The sequence below is a fragment of the Cupressus sempervirens genome, chromosome 2 (assembly GCF_028749045.1).
Source record: "Cupressus sempervirens isolate cs-2001-9-10 chromosome 2, ASM2874904v1, whole genome shotgun sequence".
Lineage (NCBI taxonomy): Eukaryota > Viridiplantae > Streptophyta > Pinopsida > Cupressales > Cupressaceae > Cupressus > Cupressus sempervirens.
In genome coordinates, this window is record NC_143119.1 from 733,015,211 (window position 1) to 733,028,230 (window position 13,020).

Here is a 13,020-nt window from a genome sequence, read left to right on the forward strand (position 1 = left end):
CCTAACAGGTGGATCAATCAATCCTTTAACAAGGTAGACCTAACAATCTTTTCTATATCTCTTTACCGAGTGCATACTTTATTGTATGTTTGTAAATCCTTTCACAAGGTGGACCTAGCAGTCCTTATTGCGCCTAATACCTGGTAGAACATCAAAAGTGATCAATGTAAGCCTTAATAGGCAAACTTTATACTACAATACTAAAGCTTGTGGGTATCATCCCCACCCCAGTTTTACTTTCTATTTGAAAGGTTTTTGGGTCATCAAATCTTTGTGTTAAAGTGTTATGAATGCTTTCATGTTTTTTGTTTCTTATGCATGCAATTAGATCAGATTATATGTAAAGAATTAAATGCTAATTGGACTATTTTATTAAGAGCTAAAATTGTTGAAGTTTTAGAAATTACTGATTCACCCCTCCCCTCTTAGTAACTTAGCCTAGTTAAGGATATTTCCAACAATTGGTATCAAAGCATTGTGGTTCTCAGGAGAAAGTTTAACAACTTGAGCAAAGATCAAAGCCATGGAGATATTCAAACTTGAAAAAGCTATTGACAATGAGAAGCTAGATTTGGAAATGGCTACTGCCCAACTCAAGAAAGCAAAGGGGCAACTCTCTCAATCCTTGAAAAGAAGAAAAGAACTTGCAATTCAAATAAATGATCATCTCTACATTGACGAAAAGGTTGAAAATCTTCATTCAAGTAATTAAGATGAAGCTAATGAAGTAATCAAATAACTCCTAGAAAAGAATGGTTCCCTATAAGAAGAAGTAAGAAAACTAAGAAGATAACAAGAAATTCAGTCAGTAAGGCTATGTGAAGTCATGGAGCAGAAAAATAAGATAAAAGAAGAGGTAGAAGGAAAGAAAAATGAAATCCAACACCAATCCCTTTAGCAAGAAGACCTTATTGATTAGCTCTCCAATGCAAATGAAGAAATCATGAGCCTAAGATCTGAAAATGAAAGATTACAAAATGATTTGAACTTTGAAAGGCAAGTCAATGAAAGAATGATGAAATCCCAGGAAGACATGAATCAATTGAATAAGCAAAATCTCTATAGATAGAAAGGAAAATCAAGAATTGGATATACAGAAGAAGGAGAATCATTCAAGCAAGGAGCTCAAAAGAATCAAAGACCTACTTGCAATCATTGTGGTAAGATAGGTCATACATCAAACAAATGTTGGAGCAATGGAAAAGCAAAATTCAATGGAAAGTGCTACAATTGCAATTAGCATGGTCATAAGGCTAATGAATGTAAAGAGAAACCAAGATTTAAAGGCAAATGTCACAAATGTAAGAAACATGGACACAAGTCATCAGAATGCAAAACCAAGACATTGAATCCAACTAAGTAAATTGTGAAAGTAATATTTGGTTGGGACTACAACACTTGGTGTAGATGTCATTACTATGGAGAATTTGCACACATTGGAATGAATTGTGTAAAGCATCATTTGAGGAAAAGAGACACTAATAAAATATGTTTCATTTGTACAGAACTTGGTCATCTTGCCAAGAACTGCATGAATACTGGTGGAATTGAAGATGAGAAGAAGGAAAAAGCTGATAGCATTTGAAAATAGATGAGACAACAATGGGTTCCAAAGTCTACCAAGAATGAAAGACCAAACAATGATGAACAAGTCACTCAAGAATTGGGTGACTCTACCATTTCTACTTAAGTTCTTAAAAGGAGAACTGGGACTATGCTATCAAAGAAGACATCAAAACTAGTTCCAATTGAAAAGTCAAAATGATCCAAATCTATATTTAGTATACAAAGGGATCACTGAGTAAAAAGAGTACCAGTGTCTATCGAGTTACCTTCTCTACTGAGTGAGGTCAGGTCATAGACTTTACCTAGCAAGGTTAGGAGTAATGAAGATGCATATGGTTACCAATTCAAGAAGACCTCGTCGAGCATTTAATGCAAAGAAGTGGATGACAGTCTACCAACATGATGTCAATTGATCTACCTTTTGTACTAAGAATTTATGCAAATTTTGATAAAAGGAATGGAATTGAAGTCATTCTTACCATGAAATTCTTGAGAGCTATTGCGAAGTGTGATCTTCAGAGCATCCAAGTGATTTGAGTGAATTGTCAGTGAAAGATTTTGAATTCTCTCAAACCCTACCGAGTGAAGATGGCATCCAAGAACAACAAGGCTAAGTGAGGTTCAAATATGTTGGTTCGTGGAGTGGAATAAAAGGCACAAGACTTCAAGCTCACTCCTACAATTACTGAAACCCTAGATCTGAGTGGAGCGTAGTCTCAAATCCCTCCAAAGGTAATATTGATCAATGATATTCATACTCACTTTAAATGTGTTATTCAAGAGATTGGCACTTTGGAAATGGATGATGCCCTAGGTAAACTATGCATAAATGGAGTTTTGAAACTTGAGCACAACACCTGGAAACTAAAAGGTTAACTCACATCCCTCACATGCCCTATGAATTTCAAGTAAAATGGATTAGGTTTATCCTTAGTCAAGAGCATAATGGGTAGTTGTGGTTGGAACTACTAGTACTGATCACAAAGAAGATGTTTCATTGAATTACTAGTATCCCAATGTTAGCCAAAGCTAAGATGACCAAAACCCTAGGTCAGGCTGAACTTGAAAAGAAAATCCTAATAGAATGGGATGATAGAGGAATGAAGATTAGTAGTGTCACTGATGCAGAATTGAAGCTTGGAATCCATATTATTGCACACAAGATGTATAGCTCGAGCAAGTTAAATAGTTTATAGTGTGAAGTAGTTGACCTTGGATACAAGGTAGTAAAGAACAATCTATCTTTTGACCTTACTGAGCTACTATTGAAATAGTTCAATAAGAATATGGAGAGCATCAGGACATCAAAGAATAATCTATTTAAGTTTGGCTCCCTATTAACATGTCTATTCTTTTACGTTCAAAATTATTCCCTTCAAAAGGCACTGTTGTTTGGAGAAAAGATGTGCCTGTGTTATATTAGATCAATGAATTTATTGTTGAGATGGGTGAAAACTACAATAGTATTCTGGACAACTATTTTGATGCATTCAAGGAGAAAATGAACAATAGATATCAAATCCCCAAGAAACTTGTTGAAGATTATAAGGATTATGTGTGTTTCATGGTGGATAGTGACAAAGCATACATTCAGGTAGTTAAGCCTAGAATTGCATGGGTAAAATCTCTTGGATATTAGGTTAATATTGATGAAATAAAAGATATCATGAAGGCACTTGTTAATGAACCAGTTGATACTAAGGCTACATATTTCGGTACATATGATGAAGCAAAAGGCAAGATAGAACTAGAAATAAAGCTCCCTTAGGTGGTTAGCAAAGGAAAGGAAAGAATTGCTAAATTAAAATCAAGTTCTACCCTTTTGTTGATCAAAGGAAAAGGTGAGGATGAGAAATTAGAGGATGAAGAAGAATCTGAGGAAGATGAACCATTAAGGAAAAAGGGCAAGGTAATTATTACCAAGCTAGTCGAGCCATCCACTACTATGTTTACCAAGAGATCGAGGAAGAAAGTTGATAAGGAAGGAGGAGACATTATATTCAAAAAACTTCCACCCTCCTTCCAAGACAAATTGAAAGATCTATAAGCTGGAGCCAGTATAACAAACTTTAAGGCATTAAAGTATGAAATTAGAATAGCTGAAGAGCAGAAGCAGATAGAAGATCTGGTGATGGACAAAATGGGTAAATGGAAATAATCACTAGACCAACTTGCTTCTCAAATTCCTAATAGTTTGTTGGAGAAAGTTAAGCCAAGATGGAAATTTTCCATGCAAACTGTCAAAAACATCTATGGGAAAACTCTGAGGCAGCTTATACTGAGCATATTAGATACATAGGTAAAAGAATCACTAAAGAAAAATGAAGAAAAAATGACTCTGAAATTCAACACTTGTCTGATTTTGATGAAAGATATTGAACATGTTGTATGGAATGCAACTAACACTTGGAAAAATATCTATCTTTTACATAAACTGAGTGATTTTCCTATTGATGTAAAAGATGATGATGATGATGATGATGATGATGAAGAAAATGTTGAAGAAGCAACTCATTTTGATAACATTGATGATGAAGAGGAACAAGAGCAAGAGGCTACCGAGGAAGCAAAGCAAGATGATGAGGAAATTGATCCAGTCAATATTGCAGTAGCAGTTATTGCCTCACTTCCTCACTCTCCAAGCAAACCAGTGACAACATCAAGCATGGAGACAGCCCAAGCAAGATTGATTGTGACCACCAGTGACAATCCAAATGTTCAATCACTCTTTGCTCCTATTTAGCTCAAGAGACCATTGACTGAAGTGACCTCCACTTCATCTACTGAGTTGTAGTCTCTTCCCTCTTCTACCGAGTTGGCTACATCAGTTTTGAGCACATCAGTTGTGAATACATAAATTTTGGATTCTTCATGTATTTATGTTAATATTCCTTTAATAAGTATAGTATCCATTTTTTGAGCTAGTCCTAGTATGTCTACAATTATTTCTATTCTGGCCACACAGGCAATAAGTGCAAGGATAGTTGAGACTAAGGCTCAACTGAGCACAAATTTTTTGGGTAAAGGAAAAGAGATGGAGGAAGAAGTAGACCTAGATGAGGAAATTGTAATTCCAAATTGAGATATTTCCAAGCTCGGTCCAGACCAAATGAGGACATTTGGTGAACTCCTCCAAAAGAAAGCCAAATAGCAAAGATTAAGAGAGGAAATGGATAAGGAATTCAACATTATTGAGGATGCAAAGAACATTTTGGTAGATGCCATAGGTATAGACATTGATTCTTCACAGCCAATTTTGTATCAACTAGTAGAGGTAGTTCAAAGGTTCAATGAAGATACTGATGGGTAGGATAAGTTAATATAGAAGGCATACGAGAATTTTGAGAATAAAGTGTTGGAGCACATTGCTGAACAAATTGCAATTTATCAAGTAGAAGTTTATACAATTTTGAGTTCTTTGGAAACATCTTGTACAAATGTGTCATCACTTTTTGGTAAGTTATGTGATGTTTCTAATTTTTCCAAGGAAATAAAGGACAAATTGTCCAAAATAGATGAAGATTTTAAGGCAAGCGCTCAATAGTTGCAACTTTGATGCATTGCAAGGCAGGAGAATCCCCAAAGGAGATGTCCTAGCCCCCAACTATACAACCATGTTGTAAAAACACAACAACAAGAAGCAATAACACAAGATTTGATACCAAATCACAACTCTTTATTTATAAAATAACTGTTACATGCAATGTGCTAGGTTGTAATGCCTTCCCGGTTATGGCCAAATACAATAGCAATTATAATAACAGTTCTGCAAGATCCCTCAAGATCTAATCCAAACCTTAGCTAGTTTAGATCCACACTATGGTAGAAACCTCCAAGGAAGATCTCAACTTGTGCTCGCAAGCCCACTAAGAAATCTCCTTGTTTTCCAAGCCGTAGCTACTAGCCCTTCTCAAAACTTTCTCTTCAAAGCTACTCCTCTTCTCCATGATGGATGAATCATCACAATCCTACTATAAACTACCTCACATTCGGCGCTCTATCCATAGACTCAAGAAAACTCACTCTCCAGCTACTTCCCACACTCACTCCTCTTTTGGCTAAATAAATAATGACTAAAGACTTCCCCACAACCCCTACTTATACCAATCTAAGCCACAAGTTGGCCTAGAACACAAATTAAATACAAATACATAAATTAAATGCCACAAGTCGGCCAACAACAATAATTAAATGCCCAAAATCGATGTCTTAGTAAAATTGTGATATCTCCTAGCTATGGATGAATTATAACTCATGCTTTGAACTGTAGTTATTACTTTAGGCCCTCTTCAATCCCTTAATTTTGCATCCTCTAACTCATTGTATAAAATTAGTTATACAGCCTGCAACACACACCAAATTCCTAGACCATGCCAAGCAACCAAAGACCATGCCGAGCTCCAAGACCATGCCGAGCTCCATAGACCATGCCAAGCTCCCAAACCATGCCAAGCTCCATAGACCATGCCAAGCTCCTAGGACTATGTTGAGCTCCATAGAATATGTCAAACTCCCAAAGCATGTCGAGCTCCCAGAGCATGTCGAGTACCAGTCCTTCTACCATTGAATACCAATCCAAGCACCCTCCAAAGAAACTACAGAGCCACATCCTATGAACTCCAAAGTAATCACCAAGAAAACCCAAGATGCTTCTGCATCAGACTCCCTAGGTAAATAGAAAAGTGTGTCCCACACTTTGATGCCCAAAGTAAGATCAACAACCAACTTCATCTTCACCAAAGGCTTCCACTCCAAAAGGGACAAGAAAACCAATCTGCACATCATCCACACTAGAATCTCAACCACCCAATCAGCATGCTCACTCCTAGGAACAAACTAAACATAATGCTTCATCAAAAATCCTCATCTACATCAGCAACTAGTGAATCCACACCAACAACAACAAACTCCATATTAGCAGCAATATGAAGATCTCCATCAACACATGCCAAAATCATAACCCCAACAATCTCATTGCTCACAACAAGATGCCCTACAACACACAACTTATCACCAATAGCAACCGGATCATCTACAACCAAGTGCTCTGTAATTTCCATGTCAGATCCAACCAACTGATCATGAAAACCAACCTCTATCCCAACATCAACAAGGTCATGGATATCTTCACCAACCACCTCTAGCTACTCTACAAGCTCTATATCAGACTCCACAATCTAATCAACAAAACCAACCTCTTCCCCCTTGACCTTGTCATACCATCTTCTTTCATGAACAAGTCTCTTAACTGGCCAAACAACTATCTTCCAAATTGGTAGACTTCAACTCCACAAACATCTACAAAATGCTTTCCTCATCCTATCCTTAGCCAAACTAGTTTCAAATTGTTCAACCTCCTTATGTCGATCAACCAAACTAGCATCAAACCGAGTAGATATCTCAAAAAACTTCCTCTCCACTATATCATGGATATTCACAATCATCTCAGGGTCCAATCCTCTCAGGGCCATCTCCCAAGATCTTCGTAAACCCTCTGCAACAAATCCTTCCTATGCTCCTTGTGACAACCTCAAATTGTTTGCAAGTCAGATCGCAACCTGCCATCTTGCATGAATAATTAGGAACCACATCATAAGTCTAGGACCACAGATCTACAATCCACAAACTCTCTATAATCATGCCTCAAAAAGATCGATCTTCCATCTTCACATCCATTCATCCATCTATAAGCCCTCTGCAATTGCAAGCTAGAACCATGATTTTCCACCTCACAACCAAGAGATCTAAGACTCTAGAAATAAAATCCACCACTAGATCAAGATCAACTCAGATCTACTTCTCCAACCCAAGTCCTGGTGCAAACTACCTCAACTTCGATGATCTGTCTACACACTCAGGAACAACCTTCACTTTGATACCACCTGACACAGTGCAAGGTAGGAGAATCCCCAAAGGAGATGTCCTAGCCCCCAACTATACAACCATGCAGCAGAAACACAACAACAAGAAGCAGTAACACAAGATCTGATACCAAATCACAACTCTTTATTTATAAAATAACTCTTACATGCAATGTGCTAGGCTGTAAGGCCTTCCCGATTACGGCCAAATACAATAGAAATTACAATAATAGTTTTGCAAGATCCCTCAAGATCCAATCCAAACCCTAGCTAGTCCAGATCCACCCTCTGATAGAAACCTCCAAGGAAGATCTCAACTTGTGCTTGCAAGCCCACCAAGCAATTTACTTGTTTTCCAAGCCATAGCTACTAGTCCTTCTCAAAATTTTCTCTTCCAAGCTCCTCCTCTTCTCCACGATGGATGAATCATCACAATCCTACTATAAACTGCCTCACATTCAGTGCTTTGTCCACAAACTTAGGAAAACTTGCTCTCTAGCTACTTCCCACAATCACTCCTCTTCTAGCTAAATGAATAATGACTAAAGACTTCCCCACAAACCCTACTTATACCAATCTAAGCCACAAGTCAGCCTAGAACACAAATTAAATACAAATACATAAATTAAATGCCACAAGTCGGCCAACAACAATAATTAAATGCCCAAAATTGATGTCTTAGTAAAATTGTGATATCTCCTAGCTCTGGATGAATTAGAACTTTTTCTTTGAACCGTAGTTATTAATCTAGGTCCTCTTCAATCCCTAAAATTTTCATCCTCTAACTCATTGTAGAAAATTAGTTATATAGCTTGCAACAAGAACCAAATTCCTAGACCATGTCGAGCAACCAAAGACCATGCTGAGCTCCAAGACCATGTCGAGCTCCATAGACCATGCCGAGCTCCTAGACCATGCTGAGTTTCATAGACCATGCCAAGATCCCAGGACTATGCCGAGCTCCCAGACCATGCCGAGCTCCATAGACCATGCCGAGCTCCATAAAACATGTCAAGCTCCCAGAGCATGTCAAGTACCAATCCTTCTACGACAGGATACCAATCCAAGCACCCTCTAAAGAAAATATAGAGCCACCTCCCATGAACTCCAAAGTAATCACCAAGAAAACCAAAGATGCTCCTGCATAAAACTTGACCCTAGTTCAAGTTCTGTACACTTCAAGGGGATAATATTTTTGACAGATATGCAAGCATAATTGCTTAGAGAAGAACCAAATATCAGATCTACATTGGTAGATATACAACATATGATTCTTCCCAACATGGATGCACTATAGAAACACATTTTACATTCTAAAATTCTCATCCATGACAACAATTTCTCCATTGCAGATCATATGATAGAGTTGTCTATAAAAGTGCAAATTGCACTACACAAAAGTAAAGTCTTGCAAGAGGACTAGGACAAGACCTTGGCAATCATACTCAAGGTACATTCAATTTTTTTAAATCTCATATTGGCATTAACATGTACATAAATGGAATAAATCTTTGGCACTAATAACAAAAAGGGGGAGAAAGATATATGTATAGGGAGTACATACTGTGAATAAGAAGATATGAGAAAGATGTATAGGAGGAGACAGATGGACAAAGATGTAAAAATTTATGGGGGAGAAAATGTAATAAGTTGTAAAAGCAATGGGGGAGAAAGATATGTACAGTAAGTATATGTTGTATATAGCAAGAAGATGTAAGTATACCATATGAAAAACCTTACCATGTACAGATATATATCTTATAAAATTAATTTTGAAAAATCTCAAAAATAGTATATTCTACCGAGCTAAGAATCACTAGGTGATGGATAAAGGTATGTAGGAAACTTTTTCAATTCAATTTTGGCTGATAAGTGTTTTTGTCACTAATGCCAAAGGGGGAGATTGTTGACATATCAGTCAAGTTTTTTATCAGTGACATGCACTTATTTAGATTGTAAATAGCTACCGAGCTTATTTACAATTAACATTATTTGCCAAGCATTTCAGTCACCACTGAGTTCTACAGTTACTACCGAGTCCTTTAGACAAATTCTAGTGTTTACCGAGCAATTATAATTACTATGAAGATCAGTAGTGTAAACTGTGCATCTCAGTGTATGTCAAGTTTACCAGTGCAAATTGAGCTATTCAATGCTTACCAAGTTCATAGTTTATGTGATTCAAGTCCAATATTAACTGAGCTACTCAGTGTTAACCAAGTGACTCAATTTATACTAAGCTCGAGGAGATAGTGTTTACCGAGTCATATAATGTAAACTAAGAGACTCAGTTTATATGACGAGTTTCACAGTATCTACCAAATCACCAGTGCAGACGAAGACTACTTGGAAGTGATTAGTATAGATCAAGCTTCTACATCTACCAAGTGCATGACAATGTCGAGCATTGAAAGTGGATATCGAGTATCAAAACTTCACTGAGTCAGTCTTCAGAACCTGAGTGTCTACATTTGAGCCAATTTTGTAATATTTGTCTAAACTTGTATTATGGACGACTTTATAATTTGTATAATTGGATTGGTATATATGTAGTGTATTGTATCATATCTAAGTCTGTATATTAAGGCAATAATTAGAAAAGAGCAAAAAGTGTGAATTACAAAGGCTATAGCAGTACAAGGAGTAGCAAAGACATATCTATCATAGCAAGGTGATTTGTACACTTAAAGGAATCTCATTCAGCAAACCAAGTTATAGATCAAAGATCAGCTACTATTTCATCCTAACAGGTGGATCAATCAAATCCTTTAACAAGGTAGACCTAACAATCTTTTCTAAATCTCTTTACCAAGTGCATACTTTATTGTATGTTTATAAATCCTTTCACGAGGTGGACCTAGCAGTCTTTATTGCTCCTAATAGGGTAGATCGTCAGAAGTGATCAATGTAAGCTTTAATAGGCCAACTTTATACTGCAGTACTAAAGCTTGTGGGTATCATCCCCACCTAGTTTTACTTACTATTTGGAAGGTTTCTGAGTCACCAAATCTCTGTGTCAAAGTGTTATGAATGTTTTCATGTTTTCAGTTTCTTATGCATGCAATTAGATCAAATTATATGTGAAGAATTAAATGCTAATTGGATTGTTGGATTAAGAGCTAAAATTGTTGAAGTTTTAGAAGTTACTGATTCACTCCTCCCCTCTTAGTAACTTAGCCTAGTTAAGAATATTTCCAACATATCTTGTGTCACAATTTTTGTGGGTATGTTGTTTATTCTCTTGCATGTAGATTTTAATTTCATATTTATTTTAGATCTATTATGGGTAATGTGGAAACGGTTATATTCTTTGTTACAAGTTTCCTTACAAGTGGTATTAGAGCTATGGTTTTATTATTGTAACCCTAGATTGAATCCATGAGAATGCATGAGAGGATAAAATAAATGGCAAGATATATGAGTTGTTTGTTGTAGATCTGAAAATTTTGGGTTTTCTTTTTATGATGGGATATTGGTAGTTTTGGGCATTTGAAATTGTTGGACAAAAGAGTTTTTTGAATGTTTCATTTAAATGAGGGTTTTTAGGGGGAGCTTACAGAAATGACCTCCTGAGCAAAAACAAACCTCACCATTGGATCCGAGTGGACATTTTCATAAATTTTGATATATAATATGCCCCAGTTTGGCCATGTTCAAAGGAAATGAAAGAGTTTTTCAGTTTTAGCTTGTGATGGCCGTCAAATTTAATCCCGTCAAAATTTTTGTCACAAAAAAAAAATCACAGTGAAAATGGAAAAAAGACCGTCTTAGTAATATGGCCATAACTTTCTCTCCCGATATCAGATTTCAGACTTCTTATAGGCATTGGAAAGCTTATTTAGAGCACTAAAACTTGGTGTAGGTTTGGTTCCATGATTTTGACAATTTGTCAAATTTTAAGAGCCCAAAAGTTGGATGTTATTTATTTTCAATACAAATTAGGGCATAACTTGGGCATACAGAGTCAAATTTTGGACTTTGAGTAGTCAACAGAAAGCTCTTGGAGAGCTCTATACATTGGTTCAAATTTGGTGCAAGTTTGGCATGGTTTATTTGGTGATATATTAATTTGAACAGTTTATGGTATATATTGACTTGTGAGTTTATGACATTGTATATTTTGGAGATTTAAGATTTTTATGTCATTGTATAATCAAGATGTATTTAGATTGGTCTCATGATAATATGATTATTAATGTTTAATTTTGATATGTATGATTACTTGTTGTGTCTACAAGTTGTGTAGTGTTGTAAGTGTTCTATACTTATAGGTTGCATTTATAGCTTGGATATGGGTCGTTTTTGCCCATTGATATTTCATTATTGATACATATTTAGATTGGTGGCTTGGATTTGGGTTGTCTATGTCCTAAGTCACATGATTTGCTAATTTTTTCTTATGTAGAAGGGATGAGATATTGTTATCAGTTATAGTCATGGTGGAGAATTGTGACTAACTATTTTATGCTGATAGGTTGGACACACTGAGAGTTAGTTGCTTGGTTCATGGATGTGATCATGGTGCCATGGATTTTGGCATGAAATGATTTGATATATAGGTACATGTCATGTCCCCTTTTCAAATAATTTAAAAAAAAAATCTTTGCTAAGGAAGGCAGGCCAAAGAAAGTGAAGTTTCGAAAAAAGGGGGGTTAATCTTTGGAAACCGTTGGACTAATAAATGAAAATTATTATTAAAATATGTTTCATTAACCTCTCTTGGACGTGAGTTATGGTTATGCCCTCTTTTAAGGGGTTTTGGAGGCATTTTGGGGTCATTCCAGAACTTGATTTTTGCTCATTCTTTGTTATTCTTCAGAGGCTGCCAAACCTGTGGAGAAGGAGACCCAAGAACGGGAGTTTGCAGGTTTCCAGGGAGACCCAAGAACGGGAGTTTGTAGGTTTCCAAGAAGGCTAAGGATGGGAGTTTGAAGCCATTCCATGTGCATGCTCATACAGAGTTTGCCTTTGTGCTGAATAGTGCAGATTTGTGGGTTTTCGGGTGTGTTTTTGGTATGAGTTTGGTGTTTACAGTTGAGTGTTTCATATTAGTTTGAGTTGCTGCTGTATTTCAAACTTTAAGATGTTAAAATAGAGCTAAATATATGTATTGGGTCGTGATTAAACTTCTGAGATAGTTTATGAGTGTTTTTGTGGTGTTTCCGGGCATTGTGTGTTAATTTCAGGAGCTCGATTGAGCATAGTTTTTGTTCTACATTTGAGAACTGTTGTGTAAAGACTATACAAATCTGGAAATGTCATTTTGTAGGCTGTTATGCTGCTGAAATTTCTGTAAAAATGTCCACTTTCAGATTTATTAAGAATAGGTGAAGTTGTGAAGCTTTTGGCACTATTTCTGGCATACCCGATTTGGGGTTTCTTGAGAAATTTGGTGGATCTTTGTGATATTAGTTGTTTGATCTTAAAGATTTGATTAGAGGTTGGAAATCTCATACAAAATCAGAAAAGGGACATTTCAGTACATCCTTGATGTTCATTGGTTTGGATTCCTAATTTGTTATGGAGGTATATCATCTTGGTTGAGGATCATGGTTATTTAGTTTTTTTTGAGGAGCTCATGATGTGCACTTTG